This window comes from Eleutherodactylus coqui, chromosome 10 (genome assembly GCF_035609145.1).
Source record: "Eleutherodactylus coqui strain aEleCoq1 chromosome 10, aEleCoq1.hap1, whole genome shotgun sequence".
Lineage (NCBI taxonomy): Eukaryota > Metazoa > Chordata > Amphibia > Anura > Eleutherodactylidae > Eleutherodactylus > Eleutherodactylus coqui.
In genome coordinates, this window is record NC_089846.1 from 57003408 (window position 1) to 57025572 (window position 22165).

The 22165-nt window shown below is 44.4% G+C and overlaps 1 protein-coding gene and 1 pseudogene across 1 annotated transcript in view; one reads left to right on the top strand and one right to left on the bottom strand.

The window, feature by feature from the left end:
- LOC136580465 (zinc finger protein 154-like) overlaps window positions 1–6542 on the bottom strand; it is a 29285-nt gene extending 22743 nt beyond the window's left edge. The window contains exon 1 of the mRNA XM_066581053.1: window positions 6446–6542. The gene's annotated coding sequence lies outside the window, so the exon portion shown is untranslated. The remainder of the gene's footprint in view (window positions 1–6445) is intronic.
- A 5284-nt stretch (window positions 6543–11826) lies between these two features.
- Window positions 11827–22165, top strand: part of LOC136581054 (zinc finger protein 271-like) — a 39446-nt pseudogene continuing 29107 nt past the window's right edge.

Here is a 22165-nt window from a genome sequence, read left to right on the forward strand (position 1 = left end):
TATGGGGAGCATCTGCTTGGTCAATAGTCTCGGTTTTTCTAGAAGGATCCAGAGCGATGCTTCTGAGAGAAAGAACATCAGGTGGTGCTCGGAGTTTGGGAGAGGGGAGCCCGATAACCAATGTCGGATGTACCTCACTTGTCCCGCTAGGTAGTAAATTTTGAAATCTGGTAGCGCCATTCCTGCCATTTCTTTAGGCCGCTGTAAAGTATCCATACGGAGTTTGGCTCTAGAGTTCCCCCATATGAATGGTATTATTAGAGAGTTGGTTTTTTTGAAGAATTTCTGTGGTATGGGTGCTTCTGCAGGTTCTAGGCAGTATAGATACTTGGGGAGTATTATCATTTTAATGAGGTTAATTCTACCTGCCACAGACAGTGGCAGGGAGCGCCAGGATTTTAATTTCTGTTGTAGTGTTGTCAGTAAGGGGGTAATGTTTAGGTCTAAGCTATGCGTGTGGTCTCTGGTGATCCATATCCCTAAGTATTTAAATTGGGGGCTGACTTGCAGCCCACAAAGTATGTCTCCCATCTGCCATCCTTCTGTTCTTAGGGGCATAAAAACGGATTTCTGCCAATTTATGCGTAGTCCTGAGAAGTTTCCAAATTCGTCTATTAGGGAGATGGCTAACGGGAGGGCGTTTTTGGGGTCCGACATATACAGTATTATGTCATCTGCGTATAACCCGATTCTGTCCTCTCTGGGTCCTATCGAGATGCCTCTATATGCGTTATGCTGTCGGATCTTCAAGGCCAGGGGTTCTATTGCGATCGCAAACAAGAGGGGGGAAAGAGGGCAACCTTGTCGGGTCCCCCTATGCAGCTGGAAGGAGGTAGAGGCCAGGCCATTCACCACTACTTTAGCGGTTGGGGATCTATAGAGTATATAGATCCACTTAATAAATAATTCTCCCAGCCCAAACCTCCGTAAAATCTCCATCAGGTATGGCCATTCGACCGAGTCAAATGCTTTGGCCGCGTCCAATGAGGCCAAGGCCCAGTCTGACCTCCACCTCCATCCCACCTGCGTGATTACTTGCGTCCTTCTAATGTTGTCTGATGTGGACATTCCGGGGATGAAGCCCGTCTGATCGGGGTGAATAATGTCCTTTATGGCTTGGTTTAGACGGGTGGCCAATATTTTCGTAAGGATTTTATAATCTGTGTTTAACAATGATATAGGCCTGTTTGAGCCACAGTCGTCTGGGTTTTTATCTGGCTTTAAAATGAGGACTATATTGGCTTCTGACATCGATTCTGAGAGCTGATTTTTATCAAATATGTGTTCGTATAGGGAGAGCAAGTGTGGTATTATTTCTTTCTTGTATTGTATGTAGACTTCTATCGGCAGACCATCTGTGCCAGGGGTCTTGTTTTTTGCCATGTCACTTAATGTTTCCTCAATCTCCTCTTCTGTAATTGGGGAATCTAACAGGGCTTTGTGGGTGTCTTGCAGTACTGGGAATGTTATGTCTGTCAAGTATGTTTCTAGTTCTTCTGGTAGATAATCAGTTCGTGTTTGATATAGGTCATCGTAGAATTGTTGGAATCTAATTAGGATCTCTTTTGGGTCAGTGAGTGTTTCTCCTTGGGCTGTTTTTATTCTCAGGACGGATGGGGGGGCAGTCTCCTGTCGGGCCATAAGGGCTAGCAGTTTGCTAGATTGGTTTCCCAGCTCGAAAAAGGATTGTCGGGTGTAAAAGAGATTCCTCTGGGCTTTTTCTCTCAAATATAGCAAGTAGTCCCTACCAGTCTGGAGCCATCTGTCTCTTTTAATGTCTGATGGGTCGGCGATAAACTCTCTTTCTAGTAGTTGACATTGCTCTGCTAAAAGCTCTCCTTCTCGCGCAGCGGCTTTTTTGATAAAGGATATTGAGGATCTGAAGCAACCTCTAAGGTAGGACTTAAATGTCTCCCACACTAATAGTTTGTCTATGTGCGCCTCGTGTGCTTCAAAATAGATCTGGATTTGGTCTGGAATACGGTCATTGGGGCCGAGCAGTGACAGCCAGAAAGGGTGTACATTTATTCTCTTGATAGTGGCCTGGCCTTGGTTTTTAAGGATCATGCGGATTGGTGTGTGATCCGAGATCCCTCGAGGCAGAAATTCTATGGAGCTGATTTTGGGGAATAGTGAAGGGGACCCGAATATATAGTCTATTCGACTGAGTGCATTATTGTGGGCTGCGTGGCAAGTGAACTCCTGCCTTTGTGGGTGGAATACGCGCCACAGATCCAGCCAGCCCGTCACCGATATGATAGAGGCGAGACGAGTCCTGCTCGTGTCCCCCTCCCTCCGAGCACCACCGCCGAATCTGTCCACCACAGGATCCATCACTAGATTCATATCTCCCATGCAGACAACTGTTGCGTCTGGTGAGAATGCTGCAAATTGGACGCCCTCTGCCAGAATGGCTGTTGTTGCTGGTGGTGGGTTATAGCAACACAGGAGAACGTATGGGTCATTATTGATTTTGGATCTTACGAAAATATATCTACCATCTGGGTCTCTCTTGATTTGTTCTACTTCCCATCTTAGTGACTTTGCTATCAGCAGAGACACCCCCCTGGAGTAGGATGTGTGACATGAATGAGCGGACCACTGCACCCACGGTTTCGACAAGATTTTTGTGGTTTCAGGTGTGAGGTGGGTCTCCTGCAGGCATAGTACATGTGGTCGCCAGGAGCGTATTAGGGAATTTATCGAGGATCGCTTCCTGGTCGATCCCAGTCCCCTGACGTTCCAGGACACGAAAATTACCTCCGCCATAGGCAAGGACAGGTCAATCGGGTCCGGATAAATTTCTTTATGACATTCTGCCTGTCAGGAGTCCCCCCATGACCCACCATTACATCTCTAACATACGTCATGCAACAGTATTTCAATGCGTTTTTACAGAAAACATGGAGCTCTTGATGCACACAATTCGTCAACATTACGGTAGTTTACTACCAACTTGGAACTCAGATAACTTGTTTCCAACAAACTTTAAGTGCTTCCTCTGCTGGGATAGCGTTCGTGGCCGACTAATATTTGGGGGAACCTACATAGTATAGCTATATCCTAGACTATACCTGAGGTATTATTGGATTAATATGATATTGATAGGAGCCGTTACTAGCTTAGTGGGCTTATACTAGGTGGGCCCCTATAGGGGGGGTAGGGAGGGGGTGGGAACGAAGGGGGGGATCAGGGGGGCACACAATAATAACACAAGGAGGAAGAATTACTAGCGTTGTTGCCAACGCCGGGGGGAGGACAGTCCACCACCCTTTGCAGGGGAGGGGGGCCAGACCGGGCAGTAGTAGTATATAGTCGGGGTTTCAGACCCGTGTCTCGGTCTCGAATCTTGGCAGGGCGCAGCTAGGGTATAATTTCTGGTGGGCATCGGGGTAGCTTTAATTATATATTTACTTATTCACATTAGAGTCCCAGTGCCTACAGGGGGGAAGAAAAGCGGTTATTTATACGTTACAGTCTCTTTGATGGGCGTTTGGTGGCCAGCCACTCCTCCGCGTCGGATGGTGTAGAGAAGAAGTGCGTGCGGTCTCCGTCTATCACTCGTAGTCGCGCCGGATACATCATGGAGTATGGCAGTTGCAGGTCTCGTAGCTGCCTTTTAATTCCAGTGAATGAGGCCCGTTGTTTCTGGAGGTCTGCCGAGAAATCAGGGAAAATGGATATTGCGGCGTTGTCAAATCGCAGAGGGCCTCCTTTTCTGGCAGCTTGTAAGATAGTGTCTCTATCTCGGGAATTGAGTAGTTTTGCCAGCAAGGGTCTAGGCGGTGCTCCTGGTATAGGCGGCTTCATAGGGACCCGGTGGGCTCGCTCAATCACGAATACTTGTGATAGTCCAGCATTTGGGAGGAGTTCGCGGAGCCATTTTTCCATGAATTCTTCAGGTCTCTGCCCCTCAGCTCGTTCTGGTAGACCCACTATGCGCAAATTATTCCGTCTTGACCGGTTTTCAAGGTCGTCCGCTTTTTGTCTCCAGTATTCGGCTTTTTGTGTGAGGTCACGTATTGCAGCCGACATTGGAGGGACGGTGTCGTCTAGTGTGGAGATTCTGTCTTCTGTACTTTTGACTCGTTCTCTCAGGTTTTGGAGGTCTTGCCTTAATAGGCTTACGTCCATTTTAACTTCGTCGATCTTTCCCGTGAGAGTGGTCGTGGATGTCTGTATTGCGGATAGGAGCTGATCAGATAGCTGCTGTAGGGTTTGAACTGAGCCCTCGGGTGGACCTGGGCTAGCGTCTTTCGCCGTTGATGTTCCTGCTATGGTGGGTTCAGGGCCAGGGTCTTTGCGGGTCTCCCCTCTAGCGAACGCCTTTAGTTTGTCAACTGAGGAGCTCTGCCTAGTGGGTCCCATAATGGATCTTTGTGCTGTATCGTTTTTCTTATGGCGGATGACTTTACGGAGTGTTGGATTCCTGGTAGGGGGCCTATAAAGGGCTGTGCTCTGCAGTGTTCTCTTTGGAGCGTGCGCCTTATAATGCCTGTCGCCTGGTGATTCACCTTTTTGTGCCTGTTAGGACTTCAATGGTACCTTTTGGTTTAGGTGTGTAGTGCTCACATTGGAGGGAGCTTGATTTATTTGTGCCTCTCCTCTTCCCCCCTGGGGTGGCAGTTGCTTGTGCTGCACTTCTAGCTGTCTGGGGTTGATGGCTGTGCACTTTGGGACTGGCTGTGGTGTAAGGGTGCCAGCAGGTGTCCCTTTCTATGGGAGAGTATGCAGCTTTGGCTGTGCAGCTTCCCCCTCGGCCCCCCCCGCGGTGTTTGTGGCGGGAAGGAGCGCAGCCCCCACACTCAGCGCTGTATAAGGGCTCCGGTACGGCCGCTCTCTTCACTGCACTGCCGCTCACTCTACCCCTGTCTCAGCGCTGCCCTCTCTGCTCAGGCGGTCTCCTCCACTTCCTCCCTTGTCCTCCGATCCCCCGGCGGTCAGCGCCGCGCTCAAAATGGCGGCGGCAGCGGTCGCGGTATCGCGGGTCTGCTGCCGGCGTTACCTCTGCTGTGGGAGCCGCGCGGATGTTACAGCCGGCTCCTCCCTCTCCCTCTCTGCTTCAGGAGGTGTTCGGGTGGGTTTGGGGGCCCTCAGGATTAGCTCAGGATGGCTGGTAAGTCGGCTTGTCCGGGAGCTACTCTTACATGCGGCCGGTGTCCTCGGCTGCTTGGCCACGCCCCGGCTGCTTGGCCACGCCCCTGAGGCATTGGTTTTTAATGCATTTGTTCACATGGGCGAATATACGGCACGTAAAAATATCAACCTGCTGAAATAGAACATAAGCGACTGAAATATACGGTGCATATATGGTGGCCAAAAAGATAGTTCTGGAACTATCTTTTGCCCAATATACTCCAGCGGGTCCCATAGACTCCTATGGGAGAGGGGAGGCATTTTTGCAGCGTCCAATGCTGCGAAAAGCTCACAGGTGCCTCTATATAGACACTGGAAGGCATCCTTTTTTTTTTGGCAGAGTGAGGGTTTTCCGGGGTGCGGCGTATTTTTTTGCTAAAAAAGCAGTCCGTGATTGCGGAAAAACGCCCATTCACGGGTTTTAATAGCGCCGGCGGGCATAGATAAAAATGTATAACCCGTGTGAATTAACCTTTAAGAGGGAGATATTGCTTCTGTGAATTATCCCATTTAAACGAATGTTGTTGTTTTTTTCCATGCGAGTTCTGTTCACTCGTGTGACTCCAGCTTTAATGTAGTAATGGGTAAGACCAGGAGTACGGCCCTATTCACACCTGCACTTGGGGCTTTGAAACATTTCCATTGTTTCCGCCTTGTCCTCTGGGTGAAACAACAAAAATTTCAGAGTCAAACACCGCTGAAAGGACCCGATTGACTATAATGGGGTCTGTCTGGCTTCCAGCCGGCATTTTACCGGACAGATATCACAGCATGCAGTGCTACTTCATCCATGATTCTCTGCCTGATCTGCACTGCAGGCTCTGAATGGCACCTTGCATGCAGATGTGAATGGCTCCTATTATACTAATTTTAAAGGCTTTATTCACATCTGTGCTAGAGATTATATTTTCCTCCATTACGGGAGCAGGAAAACGGAATTTCCTGGATGAATGGATACGTCTCATACCAGAACCAAACTCTGCCGAATGGACCCCATTGACTATAATGGGGTCCGTTCAGTTCCTGCACCTGTCCAGTATTTTTAAAGTCCTGCACGCACGTGATTTTTGGCATTTCATGCCCGATCTGCGCTGGAGACCGTGAACGAAGGAGGATGTGAATAGAGCCTAATATTTAATATTTTTCTTTTGCATTCGGAGTTGACACATTTCTAACGGCTCCAACTCCACCGCCTTTACAGCAGGACTAGTTATGTACGAGGTTTGCTGAATAAAAATAAGTGTTCTCATTCACTGACAGCAAGCTGCCAAATTAAGTACCATCATTACATACCTTCATCAGTCATTACCTGCACATGTTATATAAAGGATATTGTGGTGGCTTCACAGGAGGGAGGGGTCACACGCAGGGGGCGGGGTCTTCTGCTGTAGTAGATACATGTCCCCTTTTCCAGTGCTTTGTTATATGACAAGCAGTAAGTTAAAGGACCTTTGATGATGTCATGATCATGTGATCAGTTACATACAGAGGGGCATGACAACGAAGTCACGCCAAACACTGGCTCCTCCTGTATACTGTCACGTTGTGACATCATCTAAGGTCCTTTAGGCACTGTGGTCTGGAGTCTTCTAGAAAGTTAGTGTATGTTTTACTAGTGTTTCTTATTATTGTGGAGCTCTGGGATCAGGTATATATATGACATTAATAGGCTGTTTACACCTCTTTGAAGATTTCCATTTTTTTTTTGTCATAGGAACACAAAACCAAAAATAATGGCGTCCCGAATCCATCATTTGACAGGCACGAGTAGTGGCTGTAGAACCACTAACTATAATGGGTTCTGTCATATTCGTAATGTTACCAGAAAAGTAGTGCCGCATGCTGGGCGATCTTTTCTGCAATTATAACGGAGACCCTGGACAACAAAGGGAGCTTTGCATGTAGTATATGTAATTAGCGGTAAATACATATCTGGAATGAACTGTGGGGAATTTTTAAACTTTTGCGTAATTTTAATAACTAAGCGTAATATCATCATCTAATAGGTCAGGCTTAGGTGCCGCAGTGTCCTAATAAAAAGTGATATACAAAGTCAATGCAATAGTGCCAAAAACGTTCCATAGAGTATCCCAAAAATGATAAACCATGTTCACATAGTATGTGCACAATCATTGTCATACACACACACATCTATATATACAATGTCTAAATAGTGCTATGCGTGGGGCAATTCCCTAATACCCCAGAAAGGATCTGTGGCCTAGAGTGTGATGGTGCCACCAATCCCCATACACTATCTTAGCGTGTATGCGTGTGTAATACACGCCAAGACTGTGCATTCTGCAATTATTTTTTTTTGCATGCGTTTATCGCATGGCTCGTGTGAGCGGCACAATAAAAGAGTATGGGAGATTGCTACTGCGTATTAAGCGCAAAAAAAGGCGGGTAATACGGAGTGAGCATATGGTCGTGTGAGCCTGGCCTTTGGGGCGGTGTTTCTACCTCTGCTGTGCCGATTGTCTTACTGGTTTCTGGGCCACTGGTTGCATTGGATCACAGTTCCTGCTATGGGAGAGTAGAGAAGTGGAGGTGCAGAACAGCTGACGTCGTTTTCTGCAAGACCTGTCTGCCGCTCAATTGAAGCTGTGATGATGAGGAGGAGAGAAGCCGTTTGTGCAGGTGTGCTTCAAGATGGCGCTCAGACAAAGGGCGTCTACGAATAGTCAGGAGGCTGCATATGTCACAGTCAGAGCAAACTAGAGTATTGAGCGGGGTGAACGTATGGAATGGTCTGATTGCTTTAATGAGAAATGCCATGAAGCTGCAAGCATGTTAGCGGAGTTGGCTCGCTCATCCCTATCTGCAACCCCAGTAAGAAATGCTAATGAAATAACTACAGCTGTATTTGCCTCCTTTAATGGGACTTTTAATACGTTATCTCACTCCTTAATTGAGAAGGGTAAGCAAGGCCCTGTTTTATATACTTCATCTGCTTTAACTGCCTCTGCGAATACTATTGTGCAGGCACAAACAAGCAGTGTAGATATGTAAAACGATGTACAAAACTAATCTACTTTACATAAAGTTTTTGTAGCTGTGACTAAAAGTAATACTTAGTCAAATAACTTATAACAGTCTAATAGCTATATTAATGAAGTCTCCCAGGCTTATTTTGATTTTCATAGAGATTCAGAATTGCTCATCTCATTTCTTTTTAGGTTCTTCCTCCACAGTAAGATCCACAAGATAATTGTCCTTTTTCTGATTGAGGATGGACAAAGACAGAAACAAGAAGACTGAACAGATATTAAACCTTACTCCAGAGATCCTCTACTTGCTAACTGGAGAGATGAGGGCTTCTGGGAATTATATCACATGACATAACTCTTATCTGCATTAATAAAGCCAGAGCTAGAGGGGAGAGATTCTCAGGACTATGTCACATGACATCACTCTTATCTATATTAATAAAGCCAGGAATAACTAGAGGTGATATGAGAAATATATCACATGGCATCATTCTTATTTATATTAATAAAGCCAGGATTGAAAAGGAGGGATTCTGAAGATTATATCACTGCCATAGTAACATAGTAACATAGTATGTAAGGCTGAATGAAGACAATGTCCATCTAGTCCAGCCTGTCTACCCTCCTGTGTTGATCCAGAGGAAGGCAAAAAACCCCAAGGCCAGAAACCAATTAGCCCTTTTGGGGAAAAAATTCCTTCCCGACTCCCTAATGGCAATCAGACTGTTCCCTGGATCAACCCCTAATAGTTCCTACCTGCCTGTATACCCGGATTGGCACTTAACCTAATATTTATATCCTGTAATATCCTTCTTCTCCAGAAAGACATCAAGTCCCCTTTTAAACTCCTCTATGGATTTTGCCATCACCACTTCCTCCGGTAGAGAGTTCCACAGTCTAACTGCTCTTACAGTAAAGAATCCCCTTCTATGTTGGTGATGAAACCTACTTTCCTCCAATCGTAGCGGGTGTCGTCTTGTTACCGTCGTGGTCCTTGGTGTAAACAGATCGCGGGAGAGATCCATGTGTTGTCCCCTCATGTACTTATACATGGTTATTTGGTCGCCTCTTAACCTTCTTTTTTCAAGAGTAAATAGTCCCAATTTGGATAGCCTCTCTGGGTATTCCAGTCCCGTCATTCCATGTATTAGTTTAGTTGCCCTTCTTTGAACCCCCTCAAGCACTGTGACATCTTTCCTGAGCACCGGTGACCAAAATTGTACGCAGTATTTCATGTGAGGCCTGACAAGTGCCTTATATAATGGAAGGATGATGTTCTCGTCCTTCGCCCCTATACCTCTTTTAATGCATCCCAAAACTTTATTTGCCTTTGCAGCAGTTGACTGGCATTGGTTACTCCAGTTTAGTCTATTATCCACTAATACCCTCAGATCCTTTTCCATATCACTTTTCCCCAGCGGTACCCCATTAAGTGAATATTGGTGACATCCGTTTCTCCTGCCCATGTGCATAGTCTTACACTTTTCAACATTGAACTTCATTTGCCATTTTTCTGCCCAAGCCCCCAGCTTGTCCAGGTCCGTTTGTAGCTGTACATTGTCCTTCGTTGCATTAATTATATTGTATAGTTTTGTGTCATCTGCAAATATTGATATTTCGCTGTGCAGCCCCTCTATCAGGTCATTGATAAATATGTTGAACAGAGTGGGGCCTAATACTGAACCCTGTGGCACCCCGCTAGCGACTGTGGTCCAATCAGAGTATGCACCATTTATTACCACCCTCTGCTTTCTATCATTGAGCCAATTTTTTACCCACTTACACACGTTTTCGCCCAGTCCGAGCTGCCTCATTTTGTATATTAGCCTATTATGTGGCACGGTGTCAAAGGCTTTAGAGAAGTCCAGATATACAAGATCAATAGATTCTCCCTGGTCCAGCTTAGAGCTTACTTCATCGTAGAAACTGATCAGATTTGTCTGACATGAGCGACCCTTCATGAATCCATGCTGGTGAGGAGTTATTCCCTTAATTTCCTTGAGGTACTCATCGATGGCGTCTCTCAGAATCCCCTCGATGATTTTTCCCGTTACTGAAGTGAGACTTACTGGCCTGTAGTTTCCAGGCTCACTTTTGCTCCCTTTTTTGTAAATTGGAACCACGTTGGCAATGCGCCAATCCAATGGTACTATACCGGTCTTGATAGTGTCTAGAAATATTAGGTATAGCGGCCTAGCTATCTCGACACTTAGTTCCCTTAGTATCCTTGGGTGTAATCCATCTGGGCCCGGCGATTTATCAATTTTAGTTTTCTTTAGACGCTTCCGCACTTCCTCCTGCGTTAGGTATGAGATATTTTGTGTGGGGTTCGTTTTATTCCCCCGCATCTCGTGTGGCATTTCCTTTTCGTTTGTGAATAAACTTGAGAAGAAACTGTTTAGTAGATTTGCTTTCCCTACGTCATCATCAATGATCTCTCCTGCATTATTTTTTAAAGGGCCAGTGCTCTCCCTGCAAATCCTTTTGCTGTTGATGTAGTCGAAAAATAGCTTCGGGTTGTTTTTGCTCTCTTTGGCGATCCGTCTTTCTGCTTCCTCCTTGGCAGTTTTGATCATATCTTTGCATATTTTGTTTTTTTCCCTGTATGATTTTAGCGCTTCTTCGCTGCCTTGTTGCTTTAGTAGTTTGAACGCTTTCTTTTTTTCATTTTTTGCCCCTCTTACCGTCTTGTCGAGCCACATTGGTTTCCTTTTACTTGAGTTCCTTTTATTTTTAAAGGGAATGAACTGCTCACATGAGATGATTAGGATCCTTTTGAACTTTTCCCATTTGTCCTCCGTACTGATATTTTTGAGGATGTTGTCCCAGTTAATGTTACCGATAGTAGTTCTAAGCTCATCAAATTTTGCCTTACTAAAGTTTAGTTTCTTTGTCACTCCCTGATAAGGCCTTCTATTGATTGATAGCTGGAAGTTGATTATATTGTGGTCACTATTCCCCAAGTGCCCCTCAACCTGTACCCCCTTTATTCGGTCCGGTTTGTTAGTTAGCACTAGGTCCAGAATGGCCCTCCCTCTTGTTGGTTCCTGCACAAGTTGGTTCAGGTAATTATCTTTAATTACTCTCAAGAATTTATCCCCCCTGTGAGATTTGCAGGTTTCCTTCTCCCATGTTATATCTGGATAATTAAAGTCCCCCATGATAATTACTTCGTTTCGCTTTGACACCTCTTCTATCTGCCTTAGTAGTAAGTTTTCAGTTTCTTCTGTTGCTTTTGGTGGTCTATAGAAGACCCCTATCAGGATTTTGTTATTTTTTCCTCCCTGTATTTCTACCCACAGAGATTCCACCTGTTCGTCTACTACCCCTATATCCTCCCGTAGCCTCGGCTTCAAGTTTGATTTGACGTACAGACATACCCCTCCCCCTTTCTGGTTCCTTCGGTCTCTTCTGAAGAGATTGTACCCCTGCAAATTCGCCGCCCAATCGCACTTATCATCAAGCCATGTTTCCGTAATTCCGACTATATCATAGTTTTCATCAATCATTCTCGCTTCAAGCTCACCCGTTTTATACATGACATTACTCTTATCTGTAATAATAAAGCCACGAATAGAGGGATTCTGATAATGCTTATATTGACATTTATCAGTGTGCTTCTCCATGCACAGGCATACACAGTAGTGAAGAAATCCAATGGGAATATGACTCCAAGCTTCAATCCCATTGTGTCAGGACAATGGAGCGAGAGCCAAACTGCATCCTTCTGCCTCCACTTCCTTCACCAGTACATGAGAGAAGCGATGAGCAGAAGATCCTGGAGCTCACCAATAAAGTCATTGAGCTGCTAACTGAAGAGGTGAGAATGTTGGCACCTAAGGCAGTAACATGAAGGAATAATGTTTCTGGTTAGTGACTGTATCATTGTGTCTGTCAGGTCCCTGTAAGTTGTCAGGACGTCACTGTCCATCTCTCTATGGAAGAGTGGGAGTATTTAGAAAAACACAAAGATCAGTACAAGGAGGTCATGATGGAGGACCACCAGCCCCTCACACCACAGGGTAAGAGGAAATATTGGATTTATGCAGTATAGAAGCTCTGTATGTTGTCCATCAGATGCATTGAGGTGTCACGGAATCTCTCAAAACAATACAATTTTCTAAAATAAAGTATTTATATTGTACAAAACCTAAAATATATAATTTTGGTATCTTTGTAATCACAGTGACCTGTACAAAAGCGTTTTCATGTCATATTTACCACATGATAAATGCCATAAAAAGAAAAGCCAAAAAGCAATGGTACAATTGCTGTTTTCTTCACTCTGTTCCCTACAAAAAAATGTAATAAAAGTTATACAACACATTATATTTACCCCAAAATGGTATCAAAAAATACTATTCATGCTGCAAAAAATAAGACTTCATATTGCTATAAAAGCAGAAAAATTTAAAAGGTTACTGGAAGTTGAAAATCGAAAATGTGAAGATAAAAAAATTGTTGGCTCATTAAAAACGTGGCCTGGTTTGGGGCTTAATGTGTTAACATACATTTTTGTATTTTCATGTAATTCTTGTTGTACTATTGTTACTCTTAAAGGGCTTCTCCACTTTGGACAATACCTACTTATTAGAACTCTCAATTGACAATAATCTGATCACAAAGTGTCCTCCACTGGGACCCCCAGAGACCACCTTTAATCTGTGGGGAAACTTGACAATAAGTGTAAACATTTCTTGCAGCCCCACCACAGAAGAAATCAAGTGTTACACAATGCCTATTCAAATCAGTGGTTGTTGGTGTAATGCAGGATAGGACAGGTTCTCTAGAGAGAGAAAGGAGCTATGTCGTCACCCTCCTGTACTGAGGATCCTCCATTATTGACACAGAATTTCCTAGTAGAGTATATGGAAACAGATTTTCTTAACTGGACAACCCCTTTAATTTGGCACCTTTAAAGGGGTATTCTCATCTTGGTTTTTAATGGCTGAAATGGATAAACCCTAAGGTCCAGTTGCAACTACCTGTTGAAAAGAGATGAGAGTTTAGTGCAGCTCTTATTTACATAGTAACACAGTGTGTAAGGCTGAAAAAAGACCTATGTCCATCCAGTTCTGCCTACTAATCCCCAGTGTTAATCTAGAGGAAGGCATAAAAAAACAAATGAGGTAGGAGACAATTTTCCCCATTTAAGGAAAAAAATTCATCCTAAGGCTGCATTCAGACGAACGTATATCGGCTCGGTTTTCACGCCGAGCCGATATACGTTGTCCTCGTGTGCAGGGGGGAGAATGAAAGAGCCAGGAGCAGGAACTGAGCTCCCGCCCCCTCTCTGCCTCCTCTCCGCCCCTCTGCACTATTTGCAATGGGGAGAGGTGGGCCAGGGGCGGGGCTAAGTTCCAATAATTAGCCCGGCCCACCTCTCCCCATTGCATATAGTGCAGAGGGGCGGAGAGGAGGCAGAGAGGGGGCGGGAGCTCAGTTCCTGCTCCTGGCTCTTCCATCCTCCCCCCCTGCACACGAGGACAACGTATATCGGCTCGGCGTGAAAACCGAGCCGATATACGTTCATCTGAATGCAGCCTAACTCCAATCTGGCAATCGGAATAATCCCCGGATCAACAACCCTTTTGCTTATTAATGATTATAACATATAATATTGCTACACTCAAGAACTGCGTCTAGACCCCGCTTGTACTCTTTTAGTGAGTTCGCCATCACCACATCCTCAGGCAGAGCGCTCCATAGTCTCACTGCTCTTACAGTAAAGAACTCCCTTCTATGTTGGTGTAGAAACCTTATTTCTTCTAGACGTACAGGATGCCCCCTCGTTACAGTCACAGTCCTGGGTATAAATAGATAATGGGAGAGATCTCTGTATTGTCCCCTGATATATTTATACATAGTTATTAGGTCGCCCCACAGCGGTCCTTTTTTCTAAACTAAATAATCCCAATTTTGATAACTTCTCTGGGTATTGTAGTCCGCACGTTTTGTTTATTACTTTAGTTGCCCGCCTTTGTACCTGATCAAGCTCTGATATGTCCTTCTTGAGTACCCGTGCCCCAAACTGTATACAATATTCCATGTGTGGTCTGACCAGTGACTTGTGAGGAGGAGGAACAATGTTCTCATCATGTGCCGCTAGACCTTTATTGATGCACCCCATGATCCTCTTATTGAAGCCACGACAGCAGTTTCCCATCTTGGCTATGAAAAACAAAGATATGAATACCCCTTAAATGAGGAGTATAAATAGATAAATAACTTGTTTTCTTTTTATCTTTTATGAGATTTGTACTATAGTGTTCTGGTGGGAAAAAATAAATCTATAAATAATGCTTTTTTTTCCCCATGCAGATGTCCTTTTTAGCGATCAATGCTTTATTACTAGAGATGAGCGAGTATACTCGCTAAGGCACTACTCGCTTGAGTAATGTGCCTTAGCCGAGTAGCTCCCCGCTCGTCCCTAAAGATTCAGGGGCCGGCGCTGGGCGGGGAGCTGCGGGGGAAAGCTGGGAGGAACGGAGGGGAGAGCTCTCTCTCCCGCCCGCTCTCCCCTGCTCCCCGCCACAACTCACCTGTCAGCTGAGGCGGCTCCCGAATCTTTAGGGACGAGCAGGGAGATACTCGGCTAAGGCACATTACTCGAGCGAGTAGTGCCTTAGCGAGTATACTCGCTCATCCCTATTTATTACCCAAAATCTACCTTCATTAATCCACTCCATAGATCTCTCATCCAATCCTACTGCTGTAGAAGAACCTTCATCTATTCAGTCACAATTTCAATGGTCTGAAAGTGGAAATTAATTTACGCAGAAGTCTCATTCATTTATGCAGAAGACAAGCCACAAAAGCGGAAGGAAATATTCATGTTCCATCTGTGAGAAGTGTTTCACAAATAAACCAAATTTCATTGAACATCAGAGAATTCACACGGGGGGGGGGGGAGCCATATTGATGTCCACAGTGTGGAAAATGTTTTACCAGGAGATCAAATCTCGGTAAACATCAGAAGTTTCACACAGGAGTAAAGCCGTATTCTTGTCTGGATTGTGCAAAATGCTTCACCTCAAAATCCTATCTTGTGGAACACCAGAGAATCCACACCGGGGAGCGGCCATTTTCATGTTTGGAATGTGGGAGAGGTTTTGCAATTAGATCCAATCTCGTGGAACATCAGAAAACTCATAGAGGGGAGCGGCCATTTTCTTGTTTGCAGTGTGGGAAATGTTTTGCACGCAAACCAGATCTGGTTAGACATCAAAAAATTCACACCGGAGAGAAGCCATTTTCATGTTTGGAATGTGGGAAATGTTTTTCAATGAAATCCAATCTTGTTGAACATCAAAAAGTTTCTACAGGGTAGCGGCCATATTCATGTTCAGAATGTGGGAGGTGTTTTTCCAAGAAATCAAATTTAGTTAAACATCAAAAAATTTATGCTGGAAGAAGCCATTTTAGTCTTCATACTTTATAAAATCTTTTACTCCAGGTCCATACATAACAGTAATGTCTGTTGTAGAACCTGCCAGTCCAAAAAAGGCCTTGGGCATTAAAAATGATTAAATTGGTTGTATTTGGTGGGATATGTAATAATGATGGGTTGGTCATAGACAAGCTGGCTCCTTTAGGTGAACTTGAGGAGTCAGAGCCTATCAGTGAGCTGGAAGTGGTGCTTTCAAGGAGGAGGGCAGAGCAGTGAGCAGACAGTAGCCCGCCCCTCCTCTTCATAGAATGGAGTATGAGCCGTACAATGAAGGGAAACAGGTAGCTTGTCTGCTATTCTGACCCTCTCTCAACTTTATAAGAAACAGGGTAGAACAGCCTGTAATGAAGAACCATTCAAGAGCAGAAAACGCCAGCATTGTTTTTAGTGAGCTGAGGCAAATGATCTGGCTCACCAAAATGAGAATCACTTTTCATCCTTAGGCCAACAATCTAACATGTATGGTGCCAGCTTGGCAATTCCCTGACAGCAGAAGTGGAGAATGGCTGATCTGGTGCATTAGATTTCAACATTCCCAGCAGTTTCTTCTCCGGGAAATTAAGTCGAGAGTGGTAATGTTTCTCCATGTGGAGAGCGCCACGTAAACTTGAGGAGACTTGTAGACCAGGCAGTGCTCTTCTGGGAAATTTGCTATACAAATTGGAGGTGACATTGACTTATATGGAAGCTACCTTCCAATAGGTGATGCTGCAGAAGCATTATACCATCTCCTATTTGTATATGCAGAAAATACTGTAAGTTGCTACCTGAAGTATCTGGCAGTAGCTTACCTCTCCCTATTGAAATAAGGTTGGTCAGCATGTTTATGGGGACACTGAGAAGGCTGATGGCTAAGAGGAGCATTAACAGAAAGGTTCCCCTGAAAATATCTCATATCTGAGAAGTTGTAATTTGTAGGGTCAGTATACAATAAGGTCTCAATTACTAGAACAAAGAGGCCACAGCACTGTTCCTGTGGTTATGCCCTTTCGTCCTCTAAACTGGAAATCCTCAGATGCAAATTCAGTCCCATTGCTGGACTCAAATCTGTAAAACTCAGGGTCAGAAGACAAAAGGGCATTGTCGAACCTTCATTCAATCAACTGGGGGTTGACAGAGCACATACATTGTGTGACATGCTTAAGTGGCATCTGAGAAAGATGTTTTAACCCGTTTAGGACCAGGCACTGTAAATTTACGGCGCCTGGTCCTGGGCTTAAAGCCCAGCCGTATGTAAAATTACAGAGGGGATTTAAGCCTCCTGCCCCCTGCAATCAATCAGAAACAGGACAGGTTGTCAGCTTTTAGTAACTGCTGATAACCCGGTGGAGAAGGCAGGAGGGGTTTTTAAGCCTTTCTGCTTTCTCCTTCCCCGAGTACACAGCGCTCAGTAAGCGGTGTGTACTGAAAAGTGGAAGTGTAACCTTCACTATGGGAGCCCGAGGGTCACTTAACCACTGGGATTCCCTGCTACAGCAGAGCTACAGGGCCCCAGAAGACCCTGATCAGCTCTGCCAGTGACTATTGGCACTACAGGGGATGTTTTACCCTGTAACTGGGGCTTCTATGGATGCCCCAGCTACAGTGGGAAAATGTCAAATAAACGAAAAAAACAAAAAATGTGAATGTTCCCCAGGAGGTCTTATATGACGTCATGGGGGACATAGATAGTAAAAAACATAAATACATACATCAGTAATAGAGATGAGCGAGCATACTCGCTAAGAACAATTACTCGATCGAGCATTGTCCTTAGCGAGTATCTGCCCACTCGGAAGAAAAGATTCGGCGGCAGGCGGGGAGCGGTGTGGGAGAGCGGGGAGGAACGGAGGGGAGATCTCTCTCTCCCCCCCTGCTCACTGCCGCAACTCACCTGTCACCGGCGCCGGCAGCCGAACCTTTTCTTCTGAGTGGGCAGGTACTCGCTAAGGACAATGCTCGATCGAGTAATTGTCCTTAGCGAGTATGCTTGCTCATCTCTAATCAGTAAATAAAAGTTACAGAATACAACAATATATACATAAGAAAGAAAATAACTCAAAGCCGACACCAACCAAAACCATCGCCGTATGCACCCTGTAATCCAAAACCATACATATTATATATCAAAACGTCCAAAACAAAATCAGGAACCCGTTACCATACTTTATTTTAGCGTAAATATACTAATTAAAAAAAACAAACAATAAAATGTTACATTTTTTTTTAGCTTTTAACCCCCGATAAAACTAATTTTAAAAAAGGCAGTGAAAAAGATATTTTAAAAATAGCCCTATAATGCACGGGAAAAATAATGCAGCAACAATAATTTTGGTAGCTGAAGGAAAGAAAATAGGAAGTAAAACTACCACACGGTTAAAATCCCTAAAAAATGTCTACTCCTTAAGGTAGACAACAGCCTGGTCCTTAAGGGGTTGAAGTTATCACTGGAAGGCCTTAAGACTAAAATAAGCTTTATTGATATAATAATTAATAAAAAACCACTGAACCTTGAGGGAGGTGGTTAGACTAAACAGACATACAATTACAGACAAAGACAAAAATACCAATCGTCAAAAAGACGAGATAAGAATTAGGGTAGGTTATCACTGGAAAAAGATATATTGATATGTATAAAGCACCAGTTTTTCCATATAAGAATAGTAACAAGGACAAACAAATATTGTCCGATTGGTGGCAGCCAATTTTCTATGCCAACACGTACAAATAATTATATCATATGGACACTATGCTGATATTGCGTGTCCAAGAGATGGAAAACATGAGAAAAAATCCCACGATCATCAAGTCTGTGGTATAATGCGATTATGGACTGTGCTTGTCACTTTTACCGGTAATTTAAACCCTTATTGCTTTACCATTGGGGTCTATACATGACAATACTGAATTGTGTTCCGAGACACTCCGATACTCTTTATTATTAATTAGCCACTGCTCGCATGTAAATCTACAGCAGTGGTAACAGGACGATTAGATTTCAATCAAGACTACAGTTGTTATAATTGATTAGAACTGATAGGTCTGATTATCCAATTGTTCATAGGACTAACGCCTGATCGTCGACGCGTTTCCACAATGTCCCACTGCGTGGGGCACTGCTTCATCAGGACGAATATGGTAAGTATTGATGGTAGTTGTCAGAAAATTATTGACAACAGGTTGTCAGTGACACCAATAAATAGGAACGAAGATTATATAGTTCGTTCCTATATTACTGTTCAATTATAGCTGTAATATCATGCAGCCTGCAGCAGGGGGCAGCAGAGCTTAGATAATTGTGATATTTAAGAAGCACTGTTATGCCTAAATAACCCCTGATGCGATGAGGTGCCAGGAGGGCTGATAACTGTGAAGTATGGAACTAGTTGAAATGGTTTTACTGATACTGAACACATCACTAGCTAACCACTAATAGAGCAACAGAGCCCAAACGGGCAGCACCTCATTTAGACAGACCTCTTGCAGCTCCTTGTAAATTAAAGGGGTTTTCCAGGATTGGTCATAAATAGTTGATCAGTGGGGTCAATCGCTTGGGATCCCTACCGATCAGCTGATTGAAGAGGCTGTGGCCTCTTCTCAGGCATGTAACGTCGCGTTGATTGCTCACATGGCTTGAGAGCAGTTCAGTCTTAATCAAGTGAATGGGATTGAGCTGCAATACGAGGCACAGTCATTATGAAATGTATGGCACTATGCCTGGTATGGACTGAGCGTCGCTGTTGTTGCAATCAGCTGAACGGTGGAGATTCTGAGTGGTGGATTCTCACCGATCAACTATTGATGAGCTATTCTGAGTATAGGTAATCAATAGTTTAGTGCCAGATAACCACTTTAAAGTTGTTTTCCAGGTCTAAAAAATTGATGGCCTAACTTCAGAATAGGCTTTCAATATATGATGGGTTGGGATACTGACTTCCGGCAAGCCTACCGATCAGTTGTATAAAATGGCTACAGTGCTCATGGAAGTACTGCAGCCTCTTTAACGTTTACATCGGAGTATGATCCTGTTCGTATTCTAAACGCCACCCTTTTCATTGCAACCATTCTGAGAACTGAGGCCTTGCCCCATTCCCTTCAATGTATGGTAGGCCGAATGGTCATACACGTATTAAATACAGTGTTTCCCCGATAATAAGACCTACCCTGATAAAAAAGACCCAGGCTAAATGTAAAACAAAACTCACTTAGTAGCCTGCGTTCGGGTCCCTCGCGATGGCCTTCAATGATGTCAATAAATGGCTGTGATTGGTTAATCGAGCGCCTCGTCAGCCAATGAGAGACGGCGCTCGATTAACCAATCAGAGCATTAGCTTGCTGGAGGCGGGGTATTCAAGCCCCGCTTCCAGGGCGAACTGCTCTGTCGACATGGAGCAGGACACAGCAGCATGCAGCAGGTCATTGCGAGGGTCCCGATCTCCGGCTGCTAGGTAAGTATTATTAGACACCCCCAGATAATAAGACACTGTGCCTTTTTAGTTCCGAACACTGATCTTAGAGGTTGCAGCCTCCATAAACATTTAATTTTGTTGAACTCAAAGATAAAGTGTACCTCAGGTCATAACCTCGTAAATCTCTCATATTTGGACCAACAGTCTGTACTTTTTTTTAAATTAAATTCTTCTATCGTTTTGCTCTTGAAGAATTTGTAAGATGACTACTCCGATATTAATAAATTTAGTGTAGTGCTGCACAGCTTCTGTTTGCATCCTAATTACATATTGACAATGTATTATCTCATGAATTACTGTTTTTTATAACTTTTGTATATTCAACTGATTTTCTTGGTGATGTTTAAACTATTAAGGACAATGCTATTCACATGTATGTTGCACCATACTGGACGCCTACTCGCTAGTCCCCAGTTCCCACACCGTGGCCAGGTGTAGAATCATATTTACTCACTCCTGCTGTCTCATACTGCACTCTTTATACAAGGTGACTCCTCCTCCCAACTCCAGCACACTATACTCTGAGAGCAAGAGCCAGGGGGAGGAGTCAGACCATTGGAATTAGTAATTCTGATTCTATTGCTGGACAGGATGCAGGAGCAACAGAGGATGCAGAGGCAGCCTTATTACTAAATAGGGTTACAGAGGGGGCCATAGGGGGCACTATTACTAATTATGACAGGGTGAACTATTACTTTATGGATACATAAAGGGGTACAATTACCTTGTTTCGGCATTATTTCATTGAGGGGCAACAAAGAGCGAATTCGTACCATGAGAGGGCACTGAGACAGGCATTAGGGGAAGCAGGATGATGGAAAGAGTGTGGAGAGCCAAATCATGGCTGGAAGAAGTTTTCATGGCAGTCTGAGCAGATAAAGAGAAGAAAAATATAAGCTGATGACACCAATCAGAGAAGACGTCACCTGTGATCACTGAAGGTTATTGCACTGTATTCGCCATCACTGCGCAGATCTGCTATCTATTATTAGGTGACTGCATTATTTAGAGCAGACCTGGGCAAAGCACGGCCCGCGGGCCACATCCGGCCCGCTGAATAGCTCGGACCGGCCCGCAAAGAGTGTCCTGGTGACTCACCAATGAGTCCGGTGTCAGCAACGGGAAGCAGCGAAACTATGCACTCCGAAGCCTTGTCCATTTTGTTCACTTCTGTGCTGTGCTAATAGTTATTCAGGCCTTACTTATTCAAGCACCTCTACCAATGACGTAGGCTTGAATAACTTTATTAAACAGCACATAAGTTAACAAAATGGACAAGGCTTCGGAGTTTGTAGTTTCACTGCTTCCCGATGCTGAGTAAGTGATGCCACTGTAACTTCTGAGTGCCAGGATGCTCGTTGCGGACCTTGGGGAGTGCCAGGACAATCGTTCCACGCTCGTCATTGGTAAGTGTCAGGACTTTTCCCTTTGCATTGTAATTAGAATAATAATACTAATAATATTCACTTTTTAATCTCTCTTCTTGGGGCAGCTCTCTGTGCCCTCTCCTAGGAGCATACTACTGTGTATTAAAAAAATCTATTTTCCGAGGTTAGCTGTTAACCCTTAAATATGGCGGCTAACATTAAAAAAAGAAAAATTGATGCAGAATGCCGAGTTTTTAACAAAGAATGGACTTCTAAATATCTATTTACTGAAACCAAAGGTAAAGCTGTGTGTTTAGTTTGTGGAGAGCAGATAGCTGTATTTAAAGATTACAATTTGCATCGCCATTATGAGACTAAACACAGAGAGAAATACAAGAACTTGACGGAGGCAGAGCGGGCACGGGTATCTGAAGATTTGCTAGCAAAACTGCAAAGTCAGCAAGGATTTTTTAAAAAGCTTCACTCATCCAGGGATGTAGCCGTAAAGACCTGCCTTGTAGTATCCTACAAAATTGCAAGAAACAGTAAGCCATTCTCTGATGGGGAGTTTGGCACGGAGAGGAGATGGGAGTGCTCCTTACCGCTCCCCTCTCCATTGGCAGACACGGGGGCCGCGCCGTAAAACGGGGTGAAACACCGGGTGTTCACTGCGCCGTATTACAGCGCCATTCATTTTCAATGGCGGCCGTATTCTGGCCGCAAATCGGGCGGCTGGAATACGGCCCCATTAAGGCAATGTGCATGGAGCCTTCG